Source organism: Polistes dominula, unplaced genomic scaffold, assembly GCF_049000335.1.
Source record: "Polistes dominula isolate Pdom_NZ unplaced genomic scaffold, Pdom_raw_medaka contig_24, whole genome shotgun sequence".
Classification (NCBI taxonomy): domain Eukaryota; kingdom Metazoa; phylum Arthropoda; class Insecta; order Hymenoptera; family Vespidae; genus Polistes; species Polistes dominula.
The window spans coordinates 2,014,549-2,028,793 of record NW_028301150.1 but is presented as its reverse complement, the minus strand read 5'-3'; the positions used below and the strand labels follow the sequence as shown (position 1 = coordinate 2,028,793).

Sequence of the window (14,245 nt, the reverse complement as noted above, 5' to 3'; positions counted from 1 at the left end):
TATACGGTAATATTACTATATTATTACTATATAGTAATGTTACTATTATATATTCAATAATATTAGTATTATATAGAAATATTATTACTATAGTATAGAATATTACTATAATATTACTATATTATTACTATATAGTAATATTAGTATTATATAGAAATATTTTTGTTATAGTAATATTGTATAGTATATTACTATAAAATACAAATTTATAGTAATATTACTATAATATTACTATAAATTAGTTGTATTTAATTATTAATTATTATTTTTTTTAATTAATTTATATTAATTAATTACTATAAAATAATAATAAGTACATAAATCAAATACACACATATTTAAATAACTGAATAAAAAAAATCATATATATATATATATAATAAATGAAATAACTGATGATGAATTCATTTTGATTCATTAGATCACTTTCATAATTATAGACACATATTTGGTAGAGACTGATTCAGCTAAAAAACAAAAAACCTAAAAAATATAAAAAAAAAAAGGCGGAAGAGTATTTGTAAATTCGAGAGTGTATAGTTTGTCTTATAATAACAACTACGGAGCAACTTATTCGCGTCGTATCAACGCGAGAACTCGCATTACGCAATTCGCAGGTTACTCGGTTACTTTCTATCCGAGAAGCGACTGCCCTGACTGTTGCTTGTGCTTGTGCTTGCTTGCTCTCTCTCCTTCGATTCTTCTGGAAGCAAGGTTAAAACCAAAGTATATACATAAACACACATACACACATACATACATACATATATACATACATACGTACATACATACACACCTTCTTCATTTTAATGTAAAAACCAAGTGTTGTTCGTGATTGCTGGCATCTGTTTCTTTCGAAATATGTATATTTAAAATATATATATACCCTTTTGCAAATATTTCATCAAGAATCTTTCATTAAATTAATCTATTATGACGTATCAACTAATATTTGAGTCATTTGCAAATTTTTGTTATATAAAAACAATCTCTAAGATTGAAATAATATATTCAAACGTATGCAAACTATTAAGTTGTTTGAAAAGTAATTTTGTAAAAATAAAGACAATATTCATTTCTAAGTTAAACTTAAGCCTTTTAATTGAACATAAACAGTTAAATTTGATAAATTTAATTTTTAATAATATCTCACCAATAATCTCAGGTGTTGTTATTTATCGGTTTGCATGAATTTATTTCAAAATTTGTGTCAGGAAATAAATGAAATTACTTACCAAACAACTTCAATAATATTTTCTCCTCATCTCTACCTTCCAGTATACAAATATAAAAATATTTTTTATTGATTGAGACATAATAGTGATCATTCTCATTTACATATTATATTATTTAATTACGTCATTAATTATGTTAATTGAATAATATTTCTGAATACATATACATATATATACATATATATATATAAACTTGTTTGATGTTGTGTGACCTATTGAAAATAAAATTGTGATCAATAGCACTCGAGAAAGTCTTATAATCAGAATCAAAGATAACAGATATACAGTAATTCTCTTTGACTATTGAAAGAGTTGAGAAAGAGAGAGAGAGAGAGAGAGAAAGAGAGAGAGAAAGGTATCATTGGCAAATGACAGGAAGTGTTAAGTACAGGTAGGTAGCCTTATAGGTTTTTGGTGCAAGGAAATAGATTTGGTTGCCTATAGAAATATAGTCGGTGTTGTAAGACGAGAGAAATAGAGAGGGAGAGAGGGAGAGAGAGAGAGAGAGAGAGAGGTGAATGACGCGAGTGAATGAGAAAGGGAGAGAATAAAAGATAGAAAGAGAGGGACAAAGAGACACAGGAAAAAGAGAGAGAGAGAGAACCCACCGGTGTGTACCGCCTCTCGTGTCTGCACTGTCGTCCTGCAATAACCGTTCGCTCTTTGTCCGCTCAGCTGCCTCCTGCTCTTCGATGGTTCTCAACCTGTTTTCTCGATTAGAATTATACAAAATCGTCCCGATATAATTATAATAATGATTATATTATAATATAATAATAATGACGAGTTTGTTTCTAATTAATATATGATTGAGGGACACAACTAGGGTGAATGCTTGAAAACAAGGTGATATTTCGGAATTTTTTTTAAAGAAAAGTACTGTGTGGAATGTTTTCATTTTTTAAGGAGATATATGTGGATATATAATGAATATATGATAAAATTTTCAGACCAAAATATTAACAATTATATTAGAATATAATAATAATGACGATTTTGTTCCTAACTAATACAGCACTAGTGTGAACGTTTGAAAACAAGGTGATATTTCGGAATTTTTTTAAAGAAAAGTACTGTGTGGAATGTTTTCATTTTTTAAGGAGATATATGTGGATATTTAATGAATATATGATAAAATTTTCAGACCAAAATATTAACAATTATATTAGAATATAATAATAATGACGATTTTGTTCCTAACTAATACAGCACTAGTGTGAACGTTTGAAAACAAGGTGATATTTCGGAATTTTTTTAAAGAAAAGTACTGTGTGGAATGTTTTCATTTTGTAAGGAGATATATGTGGATATTTAATGAATATATGACAAAATTTTGAGACCAAAATATTAAAAATTAAGCGAGTTATTCACAATCTCTCTCAAGGCTCCCAAAAAGAAGTCACCCCACTGACTGCTGCAGTTATGGCGGCCTCCAAAGTGCTTAAAATCAAAAAAACCAAAAAGTTTATGAAACTAAAAAGAATTTCCCGTACCATAAACCTCAGTCGAAACGAAAGATTGAAATTTAACAAAATGACAGAGTCTTAAAAAAAAAAAACAAAGCGTTTCAAATTTCGCGCAAAAAATTGATGAGTTTTGACCTGCCAAAATTACATTTGTTATTTGATCGGAAAATAATTAATGAAAAAAATGTCAAATAAATAAATAAAGATATCACATTACATTACATTACAATAAATCAAAATATTCCATTTTGGAAAACATTGAAACGTATTAATTTAATATTGTGTCGTATAATTGAACGTTTGTTTTAATTATCTCATCGAGAAATAAATTTTATAGAAAAATATTACGTATCTGTGATTCCATTCAAATTTACATTTTATTTTCATCATTTATCGTCACCCAAATTTCGTTTTATCGTTTGCACGGTCAATGATCTTGTCAAATTTTTAATGGATATGGCGTCTGCTTGATCACATAAAGCAAAGAAATCACATTATTATACCTTGTCGTCTTAATTCACGTTAATGAACGTCTCTCTCTCTCTTTCTCTCTCTCTCTCTCTCTCTCTCTCTCTCTACCACCTTCTTCCTCCTCCTTCTTTCATTTCAGTACCAACATAAAAAGAAGGAAAATATAATATGTATATATATATATATACTATGTTTCGTATAGCTATGAGTTTTTACAATTATAAAATATATATATATATATATATATATATATATATATATATATATATATGCATTATACTTAGCAACCAAGGCAAGAGACCTTGAAGTATCCAGACGCGATAACGATTACGATAAACGATAGCAAAACGAGCTCGAAATATATAATTTAAGAGATTGTGAAATTTTATATATATATATATATATATATATATATATATATATATATATATATATATGTGTGTGTGTGTGTATATATATATATATAAATATATGCATACTTATACTTCTAACAATATTTAGTCAACATTCTTATTCTCTCTTCGTACACAAAGTATTGAATTTAAAACTAATTCACGAGATAACGATAAAAAAAGGTCACTGTTTTGTTACTGCGTTGAAACGATAACAATTTATCATTTATCTTGGTAATGAAATAAAGTTCAATATTATCGATACGATCGTTTTCAATAATAATCCAATGAATTGTTCAAATTGTTGATCGAAAAAATTTCAATTCATTTCAATGAAAAGAAATAAAATTAAAAAAAAAAAAAAAAAAAAAAAAAGGTTTTTAACGTGTACATCTTAACACATTGCCAGCCGACGACCTAAGGAGACATTTAAAAGCCTGAGTGCCGGCAAAACGTATCGGTCACTTAAACCCTAAACGCCGGGTTTATTCCCTTGTTTCTGATCACTGAATGACAAAATAAAAAAAAAAAATGTTTGAAACACCGTATATGGTTTCGTAAAATAGTACATTTTATTTTCATATTCGTCATATACAAATAACGGCAATTACAAATTTAAGCTACTCAAGCGACAAACTTAAAAAGCCGCGTTTTTGCGGGGCCGGCACTCAAGCGACAAACTCAGAAATCCGCGTTTTCGCGGGGCCCGGCTGTCAATGTGTTAATTATAACAACCTTATGTTATATCGATCTGGAAAAAAAAACGTGAAATAGAATAGAGAGAGAGAGAGAGAGAGAGAGAGTGAAGTAAATTATTCTAAAAACAAAAATGTTATCGATAGCAAAAAAAAAGAAAAAAAAAAAATTCGGCAAAAGAAATTGGCACTTTGGTTAGTCCAACGTGAGTAAGTCTCTCGAGGACGCTAATTGTTTGCGAATGACGCGTGCAAATCCAAAAATAGAATGCACCAAAATATTTTGTTCGCGAACGAATCGGTAAATAGCAATCGTAAGTCAGAGTGATTTACGATTTTATTGCACGACGTACAAATTTTTGTCTATCAATTGTATTTTATATCGTATCTTTTACTTTTAACTCTGTCCTCTCCCTCTCTCTGTCTCTCTGTCTCTCTCTCTCTACTTTGAATAAATAAGATACCTTTTGTATTTTGAAAATAAGATGATGATCAATGATAATCAATCCATTTAAATATTTAGTTATATATTTGTAGATTACGATAGTTATAGATTAAGTAGAAGTGAGGATATTTAACCCATTACCTTTAACAATACGAAAATACAACACAACAAAAAGAAATTAAATTAATTGTACAATGATATTCTAATAGTAACCAAATAGAAGAATTATTTTTGCAAACAATTGTTTTCTTTTATTTTTATTTTTTATTTAAATATTTAATTCAAAGTTTCATTTTATTTAAATTATTTGAATATTATTTGCAATTTTTATTTAAATTATTGGAATATTATTTGTAATTTTAATTTAAATTATTTGAATATTATTTGTAATTTTTATTTAAATTATTTGAATATTTTTTGTAATTTTTATTTAAATTATTTAAATATTTGTTGTAATTTATATTTAAATAATTTGAATATTTGTTTTAATTTTTATTTAAATTATTTGAATATTATTTGTAATTATAATTTAAATTATTGGAATATTTGTTGTAATTTTTATTTAAATAATTTGAATATTTTTTCTAATTTTTATTTAAATTATTTAAATATCTGTTGTGATTTTTATTTAAATTTTTTTTTTACGAAGTTGCATTATTAAAGAAATTATATTTTTCTAAAGTGGCAATTATTAAAAAAAAAAAAGAATTTTTTCAAATGCCCTCACCCCCTCCAAAAAAAAAAACACAATTGGACGGTTAATGGGTTAATTAAAAAGCCCTTCGTTAAAATAAATCGTACATTTGAAACATGCGTAAAGATCTCGTTTATCGATTATATTCATTTTTTACTCGATCATAGATAAATCCTAATCGATTATCATTCATTACTTTACCTATTTATCGAATTGACGACAACGACGATTATTAAATTAACGACTGACGAGTATTTTTGTTTTTTGTTTTTATTTTGTTTTGTTTTGTTTTATACTACAAGTACAATCAACTGACTAAAAAATCGAGCTGCGTAACGAACGTCATTGACCCTTGACACCATCGATATCGTAACAGACCTCCACAGTGTGATATATTCAACACACTATAACAGAATTTATACAGACATTTGCGAAATAATAAATTTCATTTGATGATTTTATCAAGTTTAATATAAGCGTTATAAGATAGATGATATTTCAACTTTTTTTTTTATTAATCACTTCGTTCACATATATATTATGAATTTAAATTACCCAAACAAAACAAAAAAATATTATATATATAAAATAATAATAATAATAAAATAATATAAAATTAATTTATTATTACTAATTAATTATATTATATATTATGTATTACTTTATAAATTAATTATATTATATATTATATATTATTTTATAAATTAATTATATTATTATTATATTATTATTTTAATATAATTAATATTACATTTGATATTAATATAGTAATAAAAAATATAATATTTATAATATTATTAATATTATATTTTAATATAAATTATATTAATATTAAAAAATAAATACAATATAATATATAATAGAAATAAAATAAAAATAATAAAATAATATAAAATTAATGTAATATTAATTAATTAAATTATTATATTAATATTACAAATTTCTTAATTATATTAATTATATTATATTATGTTATATATTAATACATATTTATATATTATAAATTAATTTTATATTAATAATGTAATATTATATAGTCTATATTATATAGTATATACTATATATTATTTATTTTAATGTGTGATGTAATTTTATATTATATATTGTATATTATATATATATAATAAAATAATTTGTCTTTACATTGAAATATATATATTGGAGAAGATCCGTCCACCTTTGTAAATTAGTGGATATTACTTTGATAAATTTATAAGTCTACAAAAGCTCATTGGCAAATGGGTTTGACATGATCAGGTATTTATTGATTCAATGGTAATGGCAGAGCATCATCTATAGCTACAGATAGTATGATGTAACCGTAGAGAATGGAGTAACGGAATAAGCTACCATTGGTTGAATTTACTCTGCTTGGATATTAGAATATTACTACTCTGTGCTATGAGTTTATTATTCTCTTATCCTTATTATTATTATTATTATTATTTCGAAAATATACGCCATATATGCTTATAGTTTTTTTTTTCATCTTCTGATATATTGACTGAAATCCTTGATCAATACTCGTGTCGATAAATATTAATTCTAATTTTTTTTTTTTTTTTTTTTTTTTTTTTTTTACTTTTAAGCTATTTTTAGTTATTTGTTCACTTTCTAAAGATTCATGTTAAAAGTTACAAGGTGATATTTGGTGACGTAATGAGCTTGTAAATAACGCTTGTCTATAGAATTGGCTTAAATTGACTGAATATTTGTCAAATTTTTTGGTACTTATGTATTAACGCCATGCCATCGCAGCAAAAATTTCGCTAATGCGCTAATAAAGAGCAATCTTGTTGTTTGCACACAGCAACCGTCAAGGGTTGCGTCAGGGTTTCGTCAGGATTATGACGACAGCATCAGATGAAAGAAAAAATAGAAATTGTTCTGAATCTATGTTAAATTCTATATCGGCCCATTTTCCACCGAAATCCAATTGATTACTTTTTAGAAATAAAATGTTTTCAATTTTCAAAGAATTTTGCGATTTGAAATAAAGTTTTGTTATTCTGTGATTTGTTGTAACAATTTAAGGTGTAGATTAATGCATTAGAGGAATTTTACTGGTATGACGTTAATACGTAAGTATGAATTTTTTTTTAAAAAATGTTTTTGTTATGACACGAACTTTTTGGACAATCCAATCAATGTTCATGAAATAATAATAATATTTTGAAAAATAATCAATTTATAATTTGAGCATCACTGTTTAACATCAGCCCTTTCCTCGTGTGCTAAACGTTTCGATTCTACTACTACTACTACAACCACTACAACACACTCTCTGTTCGACCACCCTTTTCGTTGACTACCTTACCGATGAACGGAACGTACTGTGTAGGGTCGAGTCAGTGCTTTCTAACATGTGAATCATATACACAACGAATCAAACTTTACCTGAGCATGTAACATTGCTACAACTGCCATATGTTGTTTGTAATTCACCCTATTTCCCCCCCCACCCGCCCTATAGTATTTAACATGATTTTGTTATAATGAATGTTAAAGTACAACGTTAACAAAAATAACATTGTCATTTAATACTTCAAAAGATGTAACGGAAAATAATATTAATAACAAAATGTAATAATTAAAAATGTAGAAAAAGTAGAATAGGAAATAGAATAGGAAGTAGAATAGAAGAATTTAAAAAAATTTTTTTTTTCTATAGGTACAGGTATCCCTCCAACAACACGGTTTTTTCCTAACACAGTTTTGCAATTATACGATTAACAATTTGCGACAATACCTCCAACAATACGGTATTGTTCCTATATTTATATTTTTAATAAAAATTAAGTTGGTCATTTAATACGTTGACGCCGGCGCCGATTTTCAGTGTCTGCGCTGTGGGACGGCACTCGAATTTAAGATGCGTTTCATCGGGCGGCGCGTGATTTTTGCTTGTTCAAAACTGGACCAAGGTGGACCACCGGTGGTACGCGCCGTCCGATGGGATAGTCATGTGCAGGCCACCAGTGGTACAAGCCGCCCGATGAGACAGTCTAGTGCGGGCCACCGGTGGTACGCGCCGGCGTGAACGTGTTAAAAAAAAAATATTCGTTTTTAAAAAGTTTTCGGAACGCAAGCCCCCTTTTTGCATTGGGCTCTGGGTCTCAAACAACACGGTTTCAAATAACACGGTATTTTTTTTTCTAGGAACCTATCTACCGTGTTGTTGGAGGGAGATCTTTAATAAGTTTTGAAAACACGAAACAATATTTCAAAGACAGATCTTTCACAACAACATCAAGTCACACAAAAAATACTATAAATGTAATAACACAAAACACAAATGTTATATATCGTTTTCAATTCGAATAAGTATTACTTAAGTTTCTTGGTAAAGAGAAACAACAAGAACAAACACCAACAGCAAAATTACTCGTTGCCACGAGTACACACATTCAGATCGATCAGATCTTGGGTGTCGATATCTTTGACCCCCAAGGGTCAAAGATAAGAAAACGTAAAAGAACAAAATGTCTATGTTGAAACAATTCTTTTTTTTCTATTTTATTTTATCCGACATTAAACAAATTTAATTGTTTATTTATATTAATTTGAAAGTGAACGCAGATGTGTGTCGTGTGAAAATTGACCGAATGACAACAAGTTGAGATTAAAATTGCTTAATTTTCAGGATTTAAATGAAATAAGAATAAAAAAAAATAAAATTGGTCACCTAGAAATATTTGAAACTTTTCTTACTCATCTCGAAATTTGAGAATATTTTAATATTATCTATTATTAAAATTATTAATTAATTAATCTATCATAATAAGAGAAATAATTAATAATAATATTATTATAATATAATTATCAAATATAAATTAATTTTTATTATTAAATTTTTTTATTATTATTATTATAAATTTAAAATTTATTAAATTATTATTAAAAAAAAAAGTAAAATTTTATATTATTATTTTTTTATTATAAAATATCAAATAACATTGTAACAGTATTATTATTAATTATTATAAATGTAAAAAAATGTAAATTATTTAAATTTAAATTTCAATATTATTAAATATCATTGTATTATTAATATTAATTAGTATCATTAAATAATATTACAATTATTATTCTAATATTATCGTTTTTCACAAACAAACAAAAAAATTACAATTTAAATAACAATTGGTGTCACTACTTTTTACGCGTGACGTGTATACTCGTCACGAAGAATTGGCAGGCTTTTGTGTCAGGGTTGCATCAGGTTTTCTATATATATATATATATATATTCTATACTATTCATAACAAAATCCTGCCATTTCTTCGTGACGAGTATACTCGTCAAACTCAGTTAACTGATTTTTTGTAATTAAAAAATAGTAAAAAAAAAAAAAAAAAATACATATATATATATATACATAAAGATAAAAGATTTCATCCCTACGTTTACGAATGTCCCAATACCTTAGGACGAGTTTGAGCGTAACGACGCTTTAGTAAAAGCTCCCGGTGATCGGCCTCGAAAGACAGTGTCGCTTCAACTCTCGGCACCTTTCGGTTGAACGTGCTAAACCTTTTAAAAGCATAATAGTAACAGAGAGAGAGAGAGGAAAGAGTAGAGAGAGGGAGAGAAGTAGAGAGAGAGAAAGAGCAAGAGAGAAAGAAAGAGAGAGAGAGAATAATTCCTGTTGAAGTCGAGATGGTAGTACAGGAGTAGACGTAAGAAGATGTTATTGAGAACCCCTGAAGGAATACTCAGCTGGAGCTCTAATGCGCGAGGAGGTATATAAGAGGAGGAGGAGAAGAGGGACGAAGAGGTGGCAACAGCGCGGCGCTCGACGAACGGGTGGCATTGCTTCCAACGTACACACGCACAAGAGTGAGAGCGTTGAGTGCACAGCGCAGAGTGCAGATATAAAACGAGAGAGAGAGAAAGAGAGAAAGAGAGAAAGAGAAAAAATGAAAAGGATTAAAGGAGGGGGTGGCGAGAAGAGTGGGGGAAAGTTCGCGCAGAGTTGTGCGCTCGTGCGCGCAAGAGGGAAAAAGAAAGAAAGAAAGAAAGAAAAGAAGAAAGAAAGAAAGAGAAAGATAGACATAGAGATAGAGGAGTGGTGCGTGCACTAAAGTCGAATGCACAAGTGTGTGCATCGCGTGAAATGCACCACGTACACGCACACGTTTCCCTTCTTCTACTCCACCTCCACCACCACCACCTCCTCCTCCTCCTCCTCCTCCTCCTCCTCCTCCTCCTCCTCCTGCTCCTCCTCCTCTTTCTCCACCACTTCCGACTTCTCCGGTAGGCATCATCTCCACGCATAAACAGCGGAGTCTGTACCAATTGCTAAGCTATCCCCTTCCCCCCCCCGTTGACGACAACGACGACGACGACGACGACACCTACGAGTCTGGCATCTGGCTCGAACGATCGAATGGCTTTTGTGCACTGGGACAGCATCGAGTCACGAAGAATCTCGGCGCCGGCTCAACGAACCATCTTCATCTACATCTTTCTTTCTTTCTTTCTTTCTTTCTTTCTTTCTTTTTCTAGCTCCCTCTCTCATACTCTCACACAAGAGACCACCTTTCTCTAGGACATATTCCGAGAATGTATCTGAATTTTATCTGATGTCCTATGATTTTCGTTATATTTTAGGTTTTAAAGGTTTTCTCATTCCATTCCTAACACATTTTTATGTTATATTATATATATATATAAAAATATTGGGTTTTCCGGAAAGTTCGTGACGATTTTCGGTAGATGGCATAAAGTTCTCTTTGCTAAAAAAAACCTGAAAAATCTTGCACAGACGAAATTTTCTAAGCTATCTATAAAGATGAAGAATACTTATATTATATACTTATATTAGTTAAATAATTAAATAAAATAGTTACATAATTAAATTAAATAAATAGTTTAGTAATATTAAATATTTATATATATATATATATATATATATATATATATATATATATATATATATATATATATATTTAATTATAAATTATAAAATTATATTATATTATAAAATTATATATACACATATATAATATAATATTATTATATCATAATAAAAATTATTATATTATATTATAATAAAATTAATTAAATTATTATAATAAAAATTATATATATATAAAATTATATAATTATATATAATATTATATATAATATTATATTAATTAATATTATAATATAATAATATATATTAAAATATAATATTATTAATATAATAATATATATTAAAATATAATATTATTAATATTATATATATATATATATATATATATATATATATATATATATACAATAATACTTATATTGGGTTGTCAAATAAATGATTGCAGATTTTCTAAATAAGTGACCATTAAAAATCAGCAATGACTTACCAACGACTTAGTTACCAATCCAATATTATCTATAATATATATATAAATAAATGATATATAATAAAACAGTTATATATAATTGAATAAACATATACCAAAAAAAAAAAAAAAAAACATAAATGCATTGCATTTCAATCTTTTGTCAAAATTGGAACAAACTTTCTGCACAACCCAATGCAACTATACATATATATATAAACATATAAATATATGTATGTACATATGCATATCTAGAAATGAATTAGAATACTCATGAGTTATGATGCAGTATGTAATAGTTAATAGTAGTAGGTCGATGATGAAATTGATAAAGAGCGGATGTCGATTCATCTCGTAGAAATCTTTGACTAAAGCGGTTAACAGAACAAACGTTTGACTAACCAACCGGATGATAAAATTCGATTTAGAACAACAACTTACTGTTTTTCATTTACATGTTGAATTTTTAATTGAAAACGTTACTAATGAATTTTTTAATCAATCACAATTTATTGATGCTAAGTCTAGTGTATGTGTTTCATTGATCGATGTGTTCGTCACATTGATGATCCAGTTGCTGAACAAATCCAAGATTAAAAGAATATGTTCTGACTTTTTTTTTCACCTGTCCAACTTACCTATGATATACAGTTTATATATAAAAACAAATTTTTACACATGATATGAACGTATGAGAATGAATCAAACTACTATAAATCTTTGATTGATTCATTTGTTCAATTATCATTAAATGATTGACTTTCTTGCACGATTCTTCGAAATTTGGAAAATATTTTTATATATGGGAAAATACTAAGGTTGTTCGAAAAGTAATTTTGTTTTTTTCTGACACAATAAAAGAATTAGTTGATGCAACAACCAGCAATTAACAACACTGTGAGATTGGTGAAAAGATGTAATAAATTTGCCATTTATGCCAGTGTGCAAACAAATGCCCCACTTGCAAAGGCCTAGGTGTAACCTCGAAACAAAAATTGTCTTCATTTTCACAAAATCAAACACAAAAAGCAAGAAAAATAACAATTACTTTCCGAACAACGTAATATATGAATTCGATGAAACATTAGAGTCGTTTTAATATTAAACAAAATAATAAAAAAATAAAAATAGCTACGTAACGAAGAACTTACATTTACGTGCACAATTTTTTCGCGTGTAACGTTCATCGTATAATCCATAGGTTATTGTGTCGAATGGAGAAAGTCACTCGATGTGTGTGGCAGTTGCAATAAAAAGCTAACAGGGAACATAGATGTAAGAACGTATGTAAGTACGTGCAAATACATGTATATATATATATATATATATATATATATATATATATATATATATATATATATACATATGGTACATATTACATATTTGATAGAGTTCCGTTCACCGATGATGACCATATATGTTGTGCAACCTTCGTTAATGTTACTAATTCCTAAAAAAATTAAAAAAAAAGTAAAAAGAAAGATTAGTTTTTCTATCGTAACAGAAGAACCCTATTATAATATTTAATATTAAATATATTTAATCTAATCAAATTAAATATAATTGGGAAAATTATTAAATGCATTTAAATATAAATAATTTATTTAATTAATAAATATAATTTCAAAAAATTAAAATATATTCAATTTATAAATATAACATTAAATAAAATATATTTAATATTAAATTATAATAATATTTCAAAATAATTTTCTAATAAATATTTACCCAAACGGGGGATTATTATAATATTATAAGAAGAACCTTATTATAATATTTAATATTAAATATAATTGGAAAAATTATTCAATGTATTTAAATATAAAAATGATGTATTGAATTAATAAATATAATTTCAAAAAAAACAATAAAATATATTTAATTTATAAATATAATATTAAATATTATAATATTTCAAATAATAATAATAATAGAAAAAAAAAAACCATATTTTTATATTTAATATTAAATTATAGCAACATTTCAAAATAATTTTCTAATAAATATCTACCCAAAGATGATTAAGAACAATTTTATTGTAATAATAATAATCTTATCTATAAAGAAGAATTATTTCATCATCATCATCATCATCATCTGTTTCCCAAAGAAAAACATTTTTTCAACTTCCGTCTTTCCAAGTCAAATCTAATGGGGGATAGGTAGATCTCATTTTGTTTGTGCGCCACCACACATGAACACGTGTGACTCGGTTCTCGGACTGTGCACGTAATGAGAGACACTTAAGTTACTGGTCACGTTCCAGTTAGATGGGCCGTACGCCAGCGAATACAGTATCTCCGGAAAAGTTTCTTTTCTCTCTTTCTATCTTTCTGTCTTTACTTCCCTTCCCCCCATCTCTCCCTTCCCCCTTGCCCCTTGCCCCTCACTCCCCTCTTCACTCCACTTCTTTCTTTTTCTCCTCTATCTCTTCGTTCTGTAGAATATACGTACTCTCGTTCCGTTAGACATTTTACTTGGTCCCTATGATATTTGTCAGCACCAGGTGTCGTAAGAAATA

The 14,245-nt window shown here is 27.4% G+C and overlaps 1 protein-coding gene across 5 annotated transcripts in view; it reads right to left on the bottom strand.

Annotated features, from left to right (window-relative positions):
• The window catches only part of mam (neurogenic protein mastermind), a 190,537-nt gene that overhangs the window by 164,900 nt on the left and 11,392 nt on the right, over window positions 1-14,245 (bottom strand). The window lies entirely within an intron of this gene.